This window comes from Mus musculus, chromosome 4, assembly GCF_000001635.26.
Source record: "Mus musculus strain C57BL/6J chromosome 4, GRCm38.p6 C57BL/6J".
Taxonomy (NCBI): Eukaryota; Metazoa; Chordata; class Mammalia; order Rodentia; family Muridae; genus Mus; species Mus musculus.
Genome location: NC_000070.6, coordinates 57,357,281 through 57,374,686, shown reverse-complemented (window position 1 = coordinate 57,374,686; position 17,406 = coordinate 57,357,281). Strand labels below are relative to the sequence as shown.

Here is a 17,406-nt window from a genome sequence, read left to right as displayed (position 1 = left end):
TCTCTCCTGCCTGTACAATGTTCTTGTGCTCAAAAGGCCAAAAGGCACTGTCAGATCCCCTTGGGCTGGAATCAAATGGATGTGATAGATGTGTACCAAGATGGCGCTGGGAATCTCACTCTTGACCTCTGGAAGAGCAGCCAGTACTCTTAACCACTGAACCATCTCTCCAGCCCCATGAGTTTGTTTTTTTAAACTTTCAGAGGCTGCATTACCATTTTGACGTATGCATCCTTCCAAGAAAAGTTCCTTAATTTCTTTTAAAGTCTTGCCTTTTCTGTTTCCATGTAGATTCTTAAGCAGTTCACGTTGAGCTGCACAGTGAGGTGTTCCACAGATACAAGATGCCACCTGTCTCCTGCAGGTGATACACAAATAACGTATCCCATGGTTACCTCACAGACAAGGCAGCATACCTCAGAGAGAGCCTCCCACTCCGCGGGCAAGCATAGGCTGCCCAGGGTGTCTGGCATCTGGTTTCCCACTCATGAGTCCTGGCAAGGCTTCAGGTCCCTGTGGAGGCATGAAAAGACATCATTCTTGAAGTTTCAGATGAAACGTGTTCTTTCTTTTGCTCGGGGACAAGGCCCTTCCCTTTTCTGGAGCAGAAGGATACACAGGGTGTCCTTGTTCCCCTCAAGCAAGGCTCAGGTGGAAAAGAAATTTCTGCTCAGTGATATGTTCAACCTTTAACAGCTCTGAGGTACAGCTGTGCTGTGACGAACAAACTAGAGTCTTCTCAGATAATCACCTCAGTGACCAGCATTTTTGTCTCAGTGGTCACATGCAGTAGATCTAGTGTTACATTTCTTTCTTAGATATTTATTCTCTAGGATGTGTGCTAGGAAGATCAGCTCTCTCCGCTGTTAGTAAAGTGTTTTCCTTGGCAGTGCAAGGACCTGAGTTTGTTTGTTTGTGTTTGTTTGTTTTAAAGGTTTATTTATTTATTGTATATAAGTACACTGTAGCTGTCTTCAGACACACCAGAAGACGGTATCAGATCTCATTACAGATGGTTGTGAGCCACCATATGGTTGCTGGGATTTGAACTCAGGACCTCTGGAAGAGCAGTCAATGTTCTTAACCACTGAGCCATCTCTCCAGCCAGCAAAGTACCTGAGTTTAATGACCAGAATCATAGTGACACGCTTGTAACCCTGCCACTGGCAATGCAAAGAGAGCATAGCCAACATGGGGGAGTTCCAAGCCAATGAGAGGCTTTGTCTCCAAAATAAATAAATAATAAAGTGGATAGCACCAGGGAGGTAGCACCCAAGATTGTCCTCTGGCCTCCACCTGCCTGCGTGCACGCTCCCACACTGCATTCACAGGCACGTACACAGACACGCACACAAACACATGTACACACAACAAGGACAGGAGGATGCTTCCAGGTTGTCGCTGAAGTTCAGAGACATGAGCGTCGACTCTGGAGCAGGGCTATGTGGGACCCGCTGTACTGCCACTCGGTGACCATGTGACACCAAGCCGGCCGCTCAGTCCGTGGACACTGATTTGTCAGTGCCCAATACAGGGCTGTGGGCCTCACCCAAGACCATGTGTGCCAAGTGTGAGCACACTCAGTAACGCTGCTGAGCATTTGTCTGTCCACCTCAAAAGCAAGGCCATGAAGTCCTGGCTAGTGGGTTGCTTTATCAGAATTTTGGGGCTTGGCTTGACTCTCTGTTATTCTGAGAGGTTTTATAAATACTCCTTCACTCTTCACTTCTCCTCAGCTTGCATCGAAACTGAACTGTGCACAGCCCACCTCCACTCCACAAGGCACACAACCACAGTAAGCATAATCCTAAGTCCACTTAAATGCAGTTCGAAGAGTGGAAATGCCTATAGAGACAGAAAGTAGATTCGTGGTTCTGGGGGGTCTGGGAGGAAGAGCGCGGACAGTGGCTGCTAATGAATATCCAGGGGTTTTGTTTGTTTTAGGGTGCAGGGTTGGGGGGTGCTGAAACATTCTGAACCCAGATTAGTTAGTAGTGGTGATTAAACAACCTTGTGAAGATGCTAATACCACTTGGCTATGCTCTCTGGAAGGTGATTTTTATAGCACGTAACTCAGTTTTAAAGGAGTATTACAGGGCCGGGGCATAGCTCAGCTGTTAAAGGCAAAAGCTCATAGCTAGATGTCAAGAGTTTGGTTTCCAGCACCCACATCAAAGCCTATCTCTCCAGCTTCTCTTTGAAGATAGCTCAGTGGTTAAGGGAAGTGGCTGTTCTTGCAGAGTACCTGGATTGGGTTCCTAGCACCCATATTGTATTTGACAACCATCTACAGCTCCGATTCCAGGAATCCAATAACGCCCTCTTCTGACATCTTTGGCACCGGGCATGCACATGATACATAGACAAACATGCAGGCACAATGTCCATACTCATGAAATAATGTTAATAAATCATTTCTAAAACAAAATTTAAGAGTATGACAAACTAGTCATGCATCGTGGTGCATGCCTTTAATCCAGAACTTGGAAGGCAGACACAGGCAGATCTCTGAATATGAGGCCAGCTTGGTCTACAGAGTGAATTTAAGGACAGCTAAGGCTACACAGACAAACTCTGTCTCAAAAAACAAAACAAAACAAAACAAAAACAAAAACAAAAAAACTAAAACCAAACAAATAAAACAAGAATATAACAAACTGGCTCTCTGCTCCTCCCTGTTCCAGAGACAGCCGCATCTTCTTGTGCAGTGCCAGCCTCGTCCCGTAGACAAAATGGTGAAGGTCGGTGTGAACGGATTTGGCCGTATTGGGCGCCTGGTCACCAGGGCTGCCATTTGCAGTGGCAAAGTGGAGATTGTTGCCATCAACGACCCCTTCATTGACCTCAACTACATGGTCTACATGTTCCAGTATGACTCCACTCACGGCAAATTCAACGGCACAGTCAAGGCCGAGAATGGGAAGCTTGTCATCAACGGGAAGCCCATCACCATCTTCCAGGAGCGAGACCCCACTAACATCAAATGGGGTGAGGCCGGTGCTGAGTATGTCGTGGAGTCTACTGGTGTCTTCACCACCATGGAGAAGGCCGGGGCCCACTTGAAGGGTGGAGCCAAAAGGGTCATCATCTCCGCCCCTTCTGCCGATGCCCCCATGTTTGTGATGGGTGTGAACCACGAGAAATATGACAACTCACTCAAGATTGTCAGCAATGCATCCTGCACCACCAACTGCTTAGCCCCCCTGGCCAAGGTCATCCATGACAATTTTGGCATTGTGGAAGGGCTCATGACCACAGTCCATGCCATCACTGCCACCCAGAAGACTGTGGATGGCCCCTCTGGAAAGCTGTGGCGTGATGGCCGTGGGGCTGCCCAGAACATCATCCCTGCATCCACTGGTGCTGCCAAGGCTGTGGGCAAGGTCATCCCAGAGCTGAACGGGAAGCTCACTGGCATGGCCTTCCGTGTTCCTACCCCCAATGTGTCCGTCGTGGATCTGACGTGCCGCCTGGAGAAACCTGCCAAGTATGATGACATCAAGAAGGTGGTGAAGCAGGCATCTGAGGGCCCACTGAAGGGCATCTTGGGCTACACTGAGGACCAGGTTGTCTCCTGCGACTTCAACAGCAACTCCCACTCTTCCACCTTCGATGCCGGGGCTGGCATTGCTCTCAATGACAACTTTGTCAAGCTCATTTCCTGGTATGACAATGAATACGGCTACAGCAACAGGGTGGTGGACCTCATGGCCTACATGGCCTCCAAGGAGTAAGAAACCCTGGACCACCCACCCCAGCAAGGACACTGAGCAAGAGAAAGGCCCTATCCCAACTCGGCCCCCAACACTGAGCATCTCCCTCACAATTTCCATCCCAGACCCCCATAATAACAGGAGGGGCCTAGGGAGCCCTCCCTACTCTCTTGAATACCATCAATAAAGTTCGCTGCACCCAAAAAAAAAAAAAAAAAAAAAAAAAAAGAATATAACAAACTGAGAATCACAGATGGCCATTTTCAAACCCAGGGGAAACTTCCAGAATGCAAGAACCACACCAAAGAGAATGGATTTGGGAAAACATGAAACATATTTCAATTTATGTTCTCCAACTTATAACTTCCAGAATATGAACATCGTATTGATGTGTCTTAAAAAATGGCTTTCCCTTAACATGAGAGCATTGTCTATGTTGTGGGACAGTTTGGGAACGAAATGAAAGAACAAACTGATGTGCCCTTTTAATATGTCCCATTAGCTAACTGATAGCACCATTACCACCATCATCATCATCACTATTATTTTTCTATCTATTCCTTTTAATAGTTTTCTTATTTGACAATTATAGTACAGAGCTGTCTAAAAACAAGTGAATGTCTCTTGTTTTGTGTGAGGATAACCTTAGAGAATTCTCTAGCGATATGGCTTGAAGGAAAGCCTGCCTTTAGAATACTGGGATGTCTTCTGTGCCTCCATGAACCGCTAGAGCGGTAAGTAACTGCGTGGGGCGGGGCGGGATAGTGGAGCTGTGCTAGGCTACGGAGCTGCAGAACTGTTTGCTCGGGGCACCCTCTTGTGGTAGCTTGGAGTAACTGCTTCTGCTCTGCCAGTACCAGACATTAACAGTTCAAGGTGTGACCCTTAGCGAGTTCCATCTTCTAACCAGAATCTGTATCTTCTCTGCTCCCTGGAGACTTGTATGTGTGCTGAGTTTGATAAATGCTGGATTAGAGTACATGGAAAACACATCATTGCTGGTGCAGAACCATTTCTTGAGGGTCTGTCCTAGGAACTGGAAACACTGCTATAGATACTCTTTATAGATAAAGAGTTGTTTATTTAAAACATTATAATAACAGCAACAGGTCTCGCGCTTTTAGGCTGTCTGCCTTAGGCCCCTTGCAGTGTGACTATCAGCTTTGCTAAAACGGGTGTTCCTGCTGTGATCCTGATATTAGTTTCCTCTTTGATGGACAGAAAGATGTCAGAGCAACCAAGAGACAACCACCTCGGGCTCATTTTTCACTGGTAATAACAGAGATCAAGAATCTAGCTCACCTCCAAGATCCCAGGACCACTGCCTGCACAGTTGTATTCATATTCTTTTATGCTGATTTTGGTTCAATGCTGGTAACTGAAGCCATTTCCATGTATCTCATTGTGTTCATTTTCTACGGTCTTCCAAAGACATGTATTCACTGTGCTGGAGAGATGGCTCAGCGGTTAAGAGCACTGACTGCTCTTCCAGAGGTCCTGAGTTCAATTCCCAGCAACCACATGGTGGCTCACAACCATCTGTAATGGGATCTGATGCCGTCTTCTGGTGTGTCTGAAGACAGTGACAGTGTACTTGTGACAGTTTGTATATCCTTAGACCAGGGAGTGGCACCATCTGGAGGTGTGGCCTGGTTGGAATAGGTGTGACCTGGTTGGAGTAGGTGTGTCACTGTGGGTGTGAGCTTAAGACCCTCACCCTAGTTGCCTGGAAGTCAGTCTTCCACAAGCAGCCTTTGGATGAAGATGTAGAACTCTCAGCTCTGCCTGTGCCATGACTGCTTGGATGCTGCCATGCTCCCACCTTGATGATAATGGACTGAACCTCCGAACCTGTAAACCAGCCCCAATTAAATGTTGTTTTTTGCAAGACTTGCCTTGGTCATGGTGTCTGTTCACGCAGTAAAACCCTAATTAATACAGAAGTTGGTACCGGGAGTGGGATATTTCTGTGATAGGCCTGACCATGCTTTTATTTGAAATAATGTGGATTTTTGGACTTTGGATTTTGGAACTCAGTGGAATGCTTTAAATGGGGCTTAATGGGTCATCCTAGTAGGAATATGGAAGACTTTGTTGCTGGGAGTAATTTCAACTGTGTTCACCTGGCCCAAGAGATTTCAAAGAAGAATTTCAGAATGTGGCATAAAGACTGTTTTTGTGGTATTTTGGTGAAGAATGTGGCTACTTTTGCCCTTGTCTGAAAAGTCTGCCTGAGCCTAAGGTGAAGAGACTCAGATGAATTGCATTGACAAAGGAAGTCTCAAAAAAGCCCAGCAGTGACTTTGTCCTCTGGTTAAGTCTTATGAAGAGAAGTTTGAACAAGCATAGCAAGCTTAGAAAGGAAAAATATAAAATATATGGTTCGAGTATTAAAGGGGTACCAGGAAGTGAAATGGAGCAAAATTCTATGTTCTAGGAGATAACAGATTAAGGGAGTGGGACTTTGGGGCAAGATCCTACCCAGCTAAATTTAGATCCAGCCAAGGTGGTACACACCTTTAATCTCAGGAGACAGGCATGCTGATCTCTGCATTCAAGGTCAATCTACAGATCAAGATCCAGGATAACCAAGCTTAGGTAGTGAAGGATTTGGAAAACAGAAAGCCAGTGACAATGTAATAGTACAAGGGGGTCATGTTCTAGTTCCTGCAAGCAGCAGAACTCAGCAGCATCAGCCATGTGGCTCTGGCTCTAGAGTTAAGAATGGAAGGAACTACTGGGACAATTGATGCTGGTTAGCTGGAGCTAAGAAACCAGCAATGATTAAGACGAGACCAGCATCACTGAGGTGAAATCTTCTGGGAATTGTTTTTTTTGGGAGTACAAAGAAGCTGTGTTCCAGAGATAGCCAAGGTTGTGCCTCGTGCTGCGGCTGGGCTTGGTAATGTGTAAAAGTCACCAGATGGTACTGGTTTTGAAAGCATGAAGGTTATGAAGAGCAGCTGAGGCTTGGCACTGTGAGAGGTCATGGAAGGCCATTGATGAAGGTGCATCCTCAGTTGTAGTTGACGGTCCAGGACTGAAGGGGTCATGCAAAGGATTTGAGGCTTGGCACCATGAAGAGAGCCTATGAGAGGCTATTGGTGAAGCCTAGTTGGAGTGGAACACCCCAGTGTATTGGAGATGTCAGTACCATGGAGTGATCACCAAGAACTGCAGCCGTAGTGAAGTGGATCAACCTGAGCTTAGAGTGCTAGAGAGGGCAGAGCTGGAAAAGTGATGTCAGCCCTTAGGAGTCCAAAAGATCAAGTGGAATCCCAGACACTGAAACAAGAAGCTGTAACATTGAAATTGCCTTGGAGACTCAAAGATGTTAAAGACGCCAGAGCCATGGGATACATGCTGAGGAAAGCTGCTAACAGGGAATGGAACCAGCCCAAGAGAAAGCAGTTTGTTGCAGTCATCAAAGATGAAAAAGGAGTGGAGATCTGAAGGCTACTTTGACATTAGCCATGGAGATGCAGAGTTTGGAGTTTGCCCTGCTGGTTTCCTGCCTTGCTTTGGGGATTACAGTTAAGTGATTGGATGAATCTCAGAAGAGATCTTGAACTTTGGACTTTTAACTTTCTTGAGACTGCTATAGACTATGAGGACTTTGAAAGTTGAACTAAATGCATTTTGTATTATGCTGTTTAAGTATGCACCACCCCCAGACTCATGTTTTTGAACAAGTCTATGGGGGCCAGGGAGTGGAATGTGATGGTTTGTATATCCGTGGGCCAGGGAGTGGCACCATCTGGAGGTATGGCCTTGTTGGAATGGGTGTGACTTGGTTGGAATGGGTGTGTCACTGTGGGTATGGGCTTAAGACCCTCACCCTGGTTGCCTGGAAGTCACTCTTCCACTAGCAGCCTTTGGATGAAGATGTAGAACTCTCAGCTCTGCCTGTGCCATGACTGCCTGGATGCTGCCATGCTCCCACCTTGATGATAATGGACTGAACCTCTGAACCTGTAAGCCAGCCCCAGTTAAATGTTGTTTTTTGTAAGACTTGCCTTGGTCATGGTGTCTGTTCACAGCAGTAAAACCCTAACTAATACAGTACCCATATAAAAATAAATAAATAAGTCTTTATAAAACAAAATGTTGTCCTCCAAGATTTTTAACAAAAATATTTCTTTTTGTACTGACTTAAAAAAATAAATAAAATATTGATTTTAGAATGAGTGAATTATATCCCAATTTTAAAAATAAAACGAAAAATAAAAACAAAGAGGGGCGTAACAAGTTGAGCATCATAGGCCACTGCTCTAAATCCAACAGAAAAAGTCCAAAGAACGTCTGGAATATCAGCACTCAGGAAACTGAAGGAAAAGTCTCAAGGGCAAAGCCAGCCTATACTACATAGAGAGCTGCTGCCTAAAGAAAGACAGGAAGATGGCTGGGGGAAGGAGAGTGTCAAGGGAGAAGTGACATGTGACTGTCCTCTGACTGTCACATGTGTCACACACACTGTATGTGTATTTATGTATATGTATACATATACATAGTGTAAAATTTTTTTAAAAATCAACCAATTTGGCTTCATAGTTCTAAAACATTTAATACAAAACTGGCAAATGTACATTTTTTTCTCAAGTTCACATGGTATATTCAGCAGCATACAACATGCTGAATGTCCCCAAAGCCTGTGCTCCAAAGACCTGGTTCCCAGAACATTTTGCTACTAAAACATTTTGGAACCTTTAAGAGACAGGGCCTGGCAGAACATTAGGCCATTGGGAGATACTGAGATCCCAGCCCCGTCTCTCTTCAAATTCTAATGTGTTGTGCTTTGATTTTCATTCAGTTTTTAAAAATATTTTATAGTTTTCCTTATTCTCCTTCCATTGGTGATTGGGTTAAAAGTATGTTGTTTCATTTCCAGGTATTTAGGGAGCTCTCAAATTTTTTTTTGTCTATTATTAGTATTGATTTCTAGCTTAATTCCATCACTGTCAAACATGATGTTCTGCAGCATTTAAATATTCTGATTAAATCGTTTGACATCTGAGATCAGCTCATCGTGAGTCAGCTTTCCACCGCTGTGACAAAATCCTGCCAGTAAACAACTTAGCAGGAGGAAAGGCTAGGAGCTTCAAAGTCTCCATCCGTGGGTCTTGGCCCTGTGGCACCACAATACATCATGACGGGAGACAAGGCAGGGGAGGCCTAGCCACTATACCACACCCAGGAGATGAAGAGAGAGACAGGGGCTGGCGAGATGGCTCAGCAGGACAAGCTCCTTGTTGCTAAGTATGATCCAAAAGTGATCCCCAGAGCCACACTGTGGAAGAAATGAACTGAAGAACTGATTCCTGCAAACTGTCCTCTGACCTACACACACACACACACACACACACACACACACACACACATACACACATACACACACACACATACACACATACACACACACCACACACACACACTACACACACACACACATACACACACACTACACACACACATACACACACACACACACACACTACACACACACATACACACATACACACACACTACACACACACATACACACATACACACACACATATACACACACACATACACACACACACATACACACACACATATACACACACACATACACACACATATACACACACACATACTCATACACACATACACACACATACACACACACATATACACACAAACACATACATACATACACACACACACACACTACACAATACATACTGCACACTATCAATTGATGTAATAAAAAAAATTAAGATCTTCTGAGAAAAAAGAAACAAGCTTGTCTCTCACCCCAAATGTACAGAAATAAACCTAATGTCTACTATGAATACCCAGCTGAGTCCACACAGCTACTATGGAGCCCAGTGTAAAATAGAGCCCAGTGTAACTTTCTTCCCTGACAGTCTGTGACTGGTTGCAAGGTTTGGAGGAAATGCAGCTATGTCACAGCTGTCGTCGTTTCTCCAGGGATAGACTGAGGTCTTTATTAAAGCTGGCATGCCCTACAGGCTACCAGGAAAGTCAAGTTCCTCAGAGAGAGCTCCCCAGAACAGGGTTTCTCAGAAGGAGTTCAGCCACCCCGAGAAGCAGGTAGAGAGGAGTAGCTGGGAGTCTGTGGGGCAGATGTCCCAGGATCACCCAGTGTGTCCTGAAACAGACCACAACAATGCTTTAACTGCCCTGAAAGACCACAGGCACATATACCAGATCAGAGGCCAGCCAGACTTAATGTTTCAGGAGACTAGCTAGAAGGAACAGAAAGATTATTCATTTCATTGCTAAGTATGTTCTCTGTTTATAAGTGTGGTGTGGTGTGTGTGTGTGTGTGTGTGTATCAAAAAGCACATGGGTACTAAAACTAAAGAGTGGGTAGAAAAGTAATTAAGGATGCAGAGAATCTTTTAGGATGCTAAAAACAGTCCTTAAATTGATCATATAGATGATATAAAGATAGAAGATACATAAGTATATCAAAACCCACCAAATGCATGTATAAATGGGTGTGCTTTCATACATGTTATACTTCACATATTTATCACAGAAGCATGTCTATAGGGATTTCTAGTGAAAAAAAAATTCCCTTGGAGGGTTCATACAGTTGCTGTCCGTTGGCACTGGACCATAGAATGTGATGGCATCACCAGTGATGTCAGAGAAGCCTTTTGGCTGGACTCTAGTGACAGTTTGACTCCTCAACAGTCATACTGGTGGCAGGAGCACAGAGCAGTGCCTCTTGATTGCTGGTTCAGGGGGAATGACCCCAAGCATTTGAGGAGAGGAGAGCCTGTGGTCAGCTGTTTCGTTTTGGGGTTCTTCCTGGCCCTTAGAAGACCGAGATGTGCCCGACTGCACAGAAGACGAAGTTGAAGTCACTCTTCTAGAAACTGCCTGGTGCAGATGCCATGGTGACAGATATGAAAAGGATGGGCCTTTGGTAAGAATATAGCCTCTTCCAGGCAGAGGCTCTGATCTAGCAGCTAAATCCAGCTAGAAGTGAGGACTCAGGCCATACAGGTAGAAAAGAACCTGGGTACAGGAGAGGTTTGTAGGTCCTGGCCACCTTCTGATACCTATGACCACAGGAGATTAGAAAAGTTGCCTCAGAATCAAACTCCCTTTCCTAAGGAGGAAAGGGAATCCTGAGCATTGATGATGAAAATTTTCAAACAAAACCTGAGTTCAAATTTTTTTTTCTCTTCTATTTATTAGCCAGGTCAAGGTCAAGGAGGGCTTAAAGCTTGTTTGGGGCCTCCATTTCTTTGTCTGTTAAAATAGGTACAGTGGCCCCTGTGTTACGGGGTTGGCTGGAGAGTTACATAAGACAGTTCTACCACCTCCTGGATGTTCTCAGAGGGAGCACACACTGTACCCCGCCGGGCCTCACTCTGGCCTTTGCTTTTAAGAGAGTGCATTGCGATGTGCATTCTGGCCTCGTACTACCTTGTCTGTGATGTAACTGAAGGAACAGACAGAGTAGTTTTCTTACTCTGCAGCTGGAGGGAGGAGTGGGGCAGCCTGCTGTAGTAATAGTGCTGGTGACTTTCTAACCTACCTTTGTGTGGGTTTGCCTGTACATTTGTGCACATATACATGTGTGCAGGTCTGTGTGTGTACCAGAGGCTACCCTTAGGTGTTCTTCCTCAGGACTCTTGTATACCTTGTTCATTTGTTTGAGAAATAAGCTAGGACCTGCCCGCCTCTACCTCCCTGGTACTAGGATTGCAAGGAAGTACCACTATACCTGGCTTTTACGTTTTGGTTTCTCGTTTGGTTGACTGGTTTGGTTTGGGGTTTTAACTTAGGTTCTGGGGGCTAAACTCTGGTCCTTGTGTTCACCGGCTGAGCCATCTCCCCAGCCTCCGTACCACTCTCTTCAGAAGCAGCCAAGAGGAGGGACACGAGGCAACAATTTTCTCCACAACCAACACCCACTAGAGGACTGTAGAGCAGAGCCTGCCACCACTTCCTTCCCAGAACCTTCTCATTGTGTGGGAAGCGGGGACAAACGGGGAAGATTAAAGATGGAGATCTTCCGGCCAGACCTAGAGGGCAGAGTGCAGGTGGGGCAGGGTCACAAGGAGCTGGTATGCTGGGCCCGAGGCTTTATCATAGATGTTTATTCTTCCCAGGTGACCTCGCTACGCCCATTCCAAGGCCACTCCACCCAGGGTGGTGCTCAGGAGCCAGAAGTAGCTTAGTCTCTGGTTGCTATTTACTTCCTCCACATTTGGCTTTGTACTATAAAGCAGCTCCAGGGAGCTGGGGAGGTGAATCTTTGTTTGAGCCCTGGCTTCTCTTGCGCAGACGTTCATCTCTTGGAACCCTCATGATGCAGTACAAACCTCTGAATCCCAGTGCTCTCATCTGGGTTCCTCAGGCACTGAGCGCGAATGGTGCACTTGCACAGATGTGGGCAAAAACGCTCGTAGACATAAAATCAAAATAACTGTAAAAGGCAACCCGAAACTCAAGTGGACAGAGGGACCCAGGAGCCACCCATCTTCCCAAAGGCCTTTAGATTTTAGTGTCCCTAGCTGGCTCCAACACTAAAGTCACAAGAGAACTGGAACTTGCTGGGAGCCTCCTACGTCCATTTTCTGCTAAGCCTTCTGTTCCAGGACTGGTCTCAAGACACAGCTGACCCTGGCTGTGTGTTACTGCCAGGGGAAAAAAAGGAAAGATTCACTCAGGTGAAATTAGAATCACCCCTTTGGTCATCAGATCTCTGTCTTTGGTCTCTTAATGTAGAACATGGCTCAGCTCACCAGACATGACATCTGGAGCCGGATCCTCCTGGCGTCACCTAGACTGGATGCCCTGAAGACAGACTTTGTGCTCCCTGCAAGGTACCTAGATTGGATGCCCTGAAGACAGACTTTGTGCTCCTTGCAAGGTTAGCCCTGCTCTATAGAATAGGTGGATAGTGGGGTCTCACCACGTAGTTTACATAAACATGCAGGACAGACTTTCAAGCCTGAGAAGATCAGCCTGCAACGGGACCTTCAGCCTCCCAAAGTCCCTGGATCAGGGTGGATTCAGTAGAGGCAGGGGACAATTTTATAGTGGTAGGATTGGTACATGGGGTCTTCTTGGCCTCATGAGGGCATGAAGGGTCAAACTGCAGGTGCAGAGGGCAATGTGGCCAGGATGATGGGACCAGCCACGGTGTGCACGGGGGGGGGGGGGGGGGGGGGAGGGGGGGGGGGAGAGGTGTCTTTTAGAAGATAGAGAATGCTGTGTGATAAGGAGAAAGGAAAATCTGGGGTATGAGACAATCCAGGTCCTCACAGGGCACACATGTTTGAAACAGTGGTCAGGAAAGGAGAGAGAGAAAGAGCAGGCAGTCAGGCAAGGTGTCTAGGGAAGTGGTTCCCAGAGAACACAGTGTGGACCAGCTGAGGCTGGGACATCCCTGAGGCCCAACCCAGGTCACATTGAGCTGCCAGTCTCTGGGGTGTGGTGATGCTCATTCATGGCACCTAGGTAGGGAACCAAAGCCCTGTCTCGCCTATAGGTCACTCTGACTTGTCTTCTTGTTTTCTGCCACCAGCTCATTCCAGTCCCCAGAGCGCCTGGAACCCTTGCCACCGAGATTCGAGTGAAGAATGAGATAAGTCCTAAGAATGTGGTTGACTGGGCTTGCATCCCCTCACGGACATATACTGGACACCCAGCAGGAGACTTTGCCTGCTGAGCCCTCCCCAGGGTGGATCCCACAATGACAGGACATTGCTGATGGGAACCAGAGTGTCCCCCAACCCCTCATTTCCCAACCAACTTGCCATCAGACATGGGTCTCTAGTAGCTTCTGGCGTTTCAGAGACCAAGGAAGGTCAAGTTTGCTGAAGGTTCTAGATTCCTCTGGTGTCTCTACACTCAGAGTTTACATTGGAGAGCCCTCGTTCTCTCGTGAGCTCCCACACAGCCCGAGGCCCTGGTTATGCTCTGCTGAAGCAGTCTGCCCACTGTGGCCTGCTAACTGGTCTTCCATGGAGGGACCGAGGCTGCGTCACCTTGACCTTTAGAGCCATACCCTCAGATCTCTGTCTTTGGTCTCTTAAGGTAGAACATGGCTCAGCTCACCAGACATGACATCTGGAGCCAGATCCTCCTGTCCAGATGTGGCCTCTATCCTCCTTTTAAATCTTATGCTGTCTGTCCTTATTCCTAAGGCTGGGGTGTACTCCAATTGCCTTGGTCTCTGCCTCCCCACTTAACAGCTGGTTCATTTGCCATGCACACACAGCTTCCAGATACCCTGTCCTTTCTTCTGACTGTGTGTAGGTGCTGCTCAGCCACTGCTTCTGTGACCCCCAAAACCCAAGGGGTGGGGATCTGACTGATTCTCCTTTTCTGGGCTGCTTTTGCCACAGCTGACCCATGATGAAGTGGGAGCCAAGTCCTCATAGCCCTTCCTATTGAGTATGCATTCCAAGGTCCATGCTGTAGAGACCAGCCACCTGAGAGTCCAAGCCAGTATCTCCTCTTTTCCTTACGTAGAATCTGCACAAGAGGAGCCAGGTCCCTCCCTTTTTGTAGGTTTGTCCCCTCAATGTCAGACAGGATGTTTCTAGTGGGCACATCCTTCCTTCAGTAAACCCCTCAAAGGGCCTTGCTCCCTGGGGTTGGAGGCTCTTTCAATTGGGAAGTTGCTGCAATCTTTCCCTTTCAGATCTGCCACAAAAAAAAAAAAAAAAAAAAAAAAAGTGGGGACCAAGGACCTTCTTGCTGTTTTGTAACTGAAAAACAGGCTAAGCCCTTGTGGAAAGGACAGAATGAAAAAAATGTGGAAGAAAAGTAGATGGTGAGAAAGAATTGACATGCATTTCCTTTAACGTCACTCTATCTTGGTCTGTATCTATTCTGCTACTGCTTTGTTTAATAAAGAGTTCATGGGAATGGATTAAAAACCAGACATGAAAGGCAATGCTCACGAGGAGACAAGAAATTGGAAGTGTCTAAAATGGACCTGTGTTCAATTTCACAGACAGCCAAGAAGCCTGTTGCCCTGGGAGGCCAATTCACACCTGTTACCACTGGCAAGATTTGAAAAGGACCTGGTCACTTCCGGTAGTGGATAACTACGTCCCCAAGAAATTGAAGAGTTTAGGGACTTGCCCTTGCCTTGTGCAATTAGACACATTTTATATTTATGAATGAATGTTGCAAAAATATGAGATACTTGGGTCCTGGGTGAGGGTTTCTCAGGGGAAAAAAAACCAGATACAGGACACACAGCCACCCTGCTCCCTCCCATCCAGTCCCATAGACCTCAAGCAGGCCTGGGTCAGCCCATGGCCATGACAGAGAAAATATTTTTCTCTGTTTATATCCAAGAGAGAAGCAGCTGTCTGTCCTTCTGTACCCTCCCGTCCCTGTCTTGCTCTGGAAAGGCAGGAGAAAAACCTTTGTTTCTTGGGAGAAGATCCTGGATTCTCACCCTAGCCTTTTGGAATATAATAAGCCTCTCTCCAAAAGCTGTAATTTGTCTCAAACTTTGGAACCAGAGGGAGGTCTCCAAGGTGTAGAACGGAAATACCCGGGAGGTGTGGAAGTGGCTGTCCCCTCTCATAACATCTTAAGAACTTCACCTGAGATGCTAGCCAGGGCTTTAACTACTTGGTCCTCTTAGGGAGTTAACTGAAAGTTTTATTATCCTTATGGATCAGAGAAATAAAATATAGTAAATGTATGGGGTAAAAAAAAAAAAACCCACATACAATCTGAGCTTTAGGGAAAATCAAGCTCAACGGCTGTTAGTGAGCCCCTCAGGTCTGTGTCCCCGAAGTATTAAGACACTCTAAAGCGCTTTGGTTTACCAAAATATAAGACAAAACAAAAACCATCAAACCAAAGTTGGACGGGGCAAACTAACAGAAGGAAAAGAGCCAAAGAGAAGGCACCAGACCCAGAGAGTCACTGGTTCCCACACTCGGAAGTCTCATGAAAATAAGAAAACCTGGAAGCCATAATGTATATGCAGAGGAAGTGGCTCAGAACAAAGGTTTTCACTGAGTTGCACAGTGTAGTTAGGATTCTGCAGACGGAAATACACATCCTTAGGATTGTCTGGGGGGGGGGGGTAAGATGCCCCAGAAAGTCAGCTTTTTGGCTGACACGACTCTGACTCCAGAAATTCCACTTTGTGGAATCATGATGAAGATGAAGCATGAGGTCAAGAGGAGATACAAGAATTAGAGTTGCAGGATGCCTGAGACTGGCAGACCGGAAAGCAATACAAGAAAGAAAGCAATGCAGCAGAGGTCTCAGAGAGGCAGGTCTCCAGAGAGCCTCACCCTGCCCCTCACCAAAAGCTACAACCGGAGTTTCCCGGCTTATTTTTTATTTCTGTAGCTTGTAAAGCTGGAAACAGTCAATGGTGATTTTTTTTTTCATCTTCCCCAATTTGGCCAGCTTGTGTCAGTGTTTTGGTCTTTCTTCCAGTTTTCCTTCGAGAATGTGTCTAGGAACAGACCCGAGAGAACAATTGACAGCAGACCTGAGTTCTCGGGGTGCTATTGCATTGTGCTAGCTTGTTCTTACACGGTCCTTTTATTTCCTGGTCTGGAATATTTTGTCTACTTAAATGAAAACTGCAAAACACAGCTCTTGTCCCAAAAGGAATAAGAGAATTTGTCTTGAATCAAATATGAAAGAGCAATGCACAGAAACTCACGTGGAAGTTGCCTCCAACATGACAGTGTTCTCCTCCGAGGAAGAGATTACAGGAACGTTCGTACATAGAGAACAAAAAGTCATATAAACACATTTGCCCAATACGTTAGTGAGGACATTAGGAGCACAGTAACAGAAAAGAAAGGAGCCCTCTTCAAAAGGACTCAGGTTGGGGTTTGGGGTTGGTGGGAGGTAGTGGTCTGACACGGTGAACACATTGCAAAAGGTTTGCCTGATGGTAATAATGCCATCGGGTCAGATACCGAGACTGGTCATCGATGGCTTTTAAGGGGGACTGATGTTGTCTAGAGATCATTTTAGCATTTGCCGTACAACAGCTCCAGTCTCCCGGCCTGGATTTCTGATTGGTCAGTTGCTACAGAGTCCTCCATGTGAATGTGGCCTTTTCAGAAAATGACAATTCACGGCATGGGGCAAGATGTGGGGACCCAGCAATGTGGCCTTTGGAAGAGTGTGGACAAGAAGAGTTTAAACGCAGCCAAGGGGAGTATGCACACCTAGCTCAGTGCCAACGAGAAGTCCGTGAGTTTATGTTAAGGAAGAAACTGCCTCTGTGAGTGGACAGGGCGGGGCTGCCATAGGAAGAAGTGGATGCATATTTTTAGGAACTCAGATTTATTCACTTAGCAAATGTACTCTGTGCCAGGTACTGTATTCTTCCCAAGCATAGTTGCAGGGCAGCAGCCCGGGTACCAGCGAAGTTGCTCTCCAGTTGCAAGGGGTGAGGTGTTATAGTCAGACAATGTGTCCCACGATGTCAGGTGGCAGAAATGCCTTGATGAAAAACTAAAAGAGTATCCGAAAGATGGGGCTGCTATTTTAAATGGGGTGATGAGGGAAGGCTTCTCTTTAAGGGACAATAACTGAGCAGAGACCCGAAGAAAGAGGGATGCCAAGTTCTATGGCAGCATGCACCATTTTATGGTTTGCTTCTGTTCTGTTCTCCAGACACTCGGGTTAATAGCACAGCAAACCCAACCCTAGCATGTTT

The 17,406-nt window shown here is 46.3% G+C and overlaps 1 long non-coding RNA gene and 1 pseudogene across 2 annotated transcripts; both read left to right on the top strand.

The window, feature by feature from the left end:
* Gm12537 (predicted gene 12537) lies at positions 2,715-3,915 on the top strand (annotated as a pseudogene).
* Positions 10,395-14,895, top strand: 1700042G15Rik (RIKEN cDNA 1700042G15 gene). 2 transcript variants are annotated; one of them, NR_038179.1, is made up of 3 exons: positions 10,395-10,653; positions 12,468-12,565; positions 13,270-14,895. It is a non-coding gene; the product is annotated as an RIKEN cDNA 1700042G15 gene (long non-coding RNA). The 2 variants fall into 2 exon arrangements; NR_038178.1 differs by having other exon boundaries at positions 12,468-12,612.
* The last annotated feature ends 2,511 nt before the right edge of the window (positions 14,896-17,406 follow it).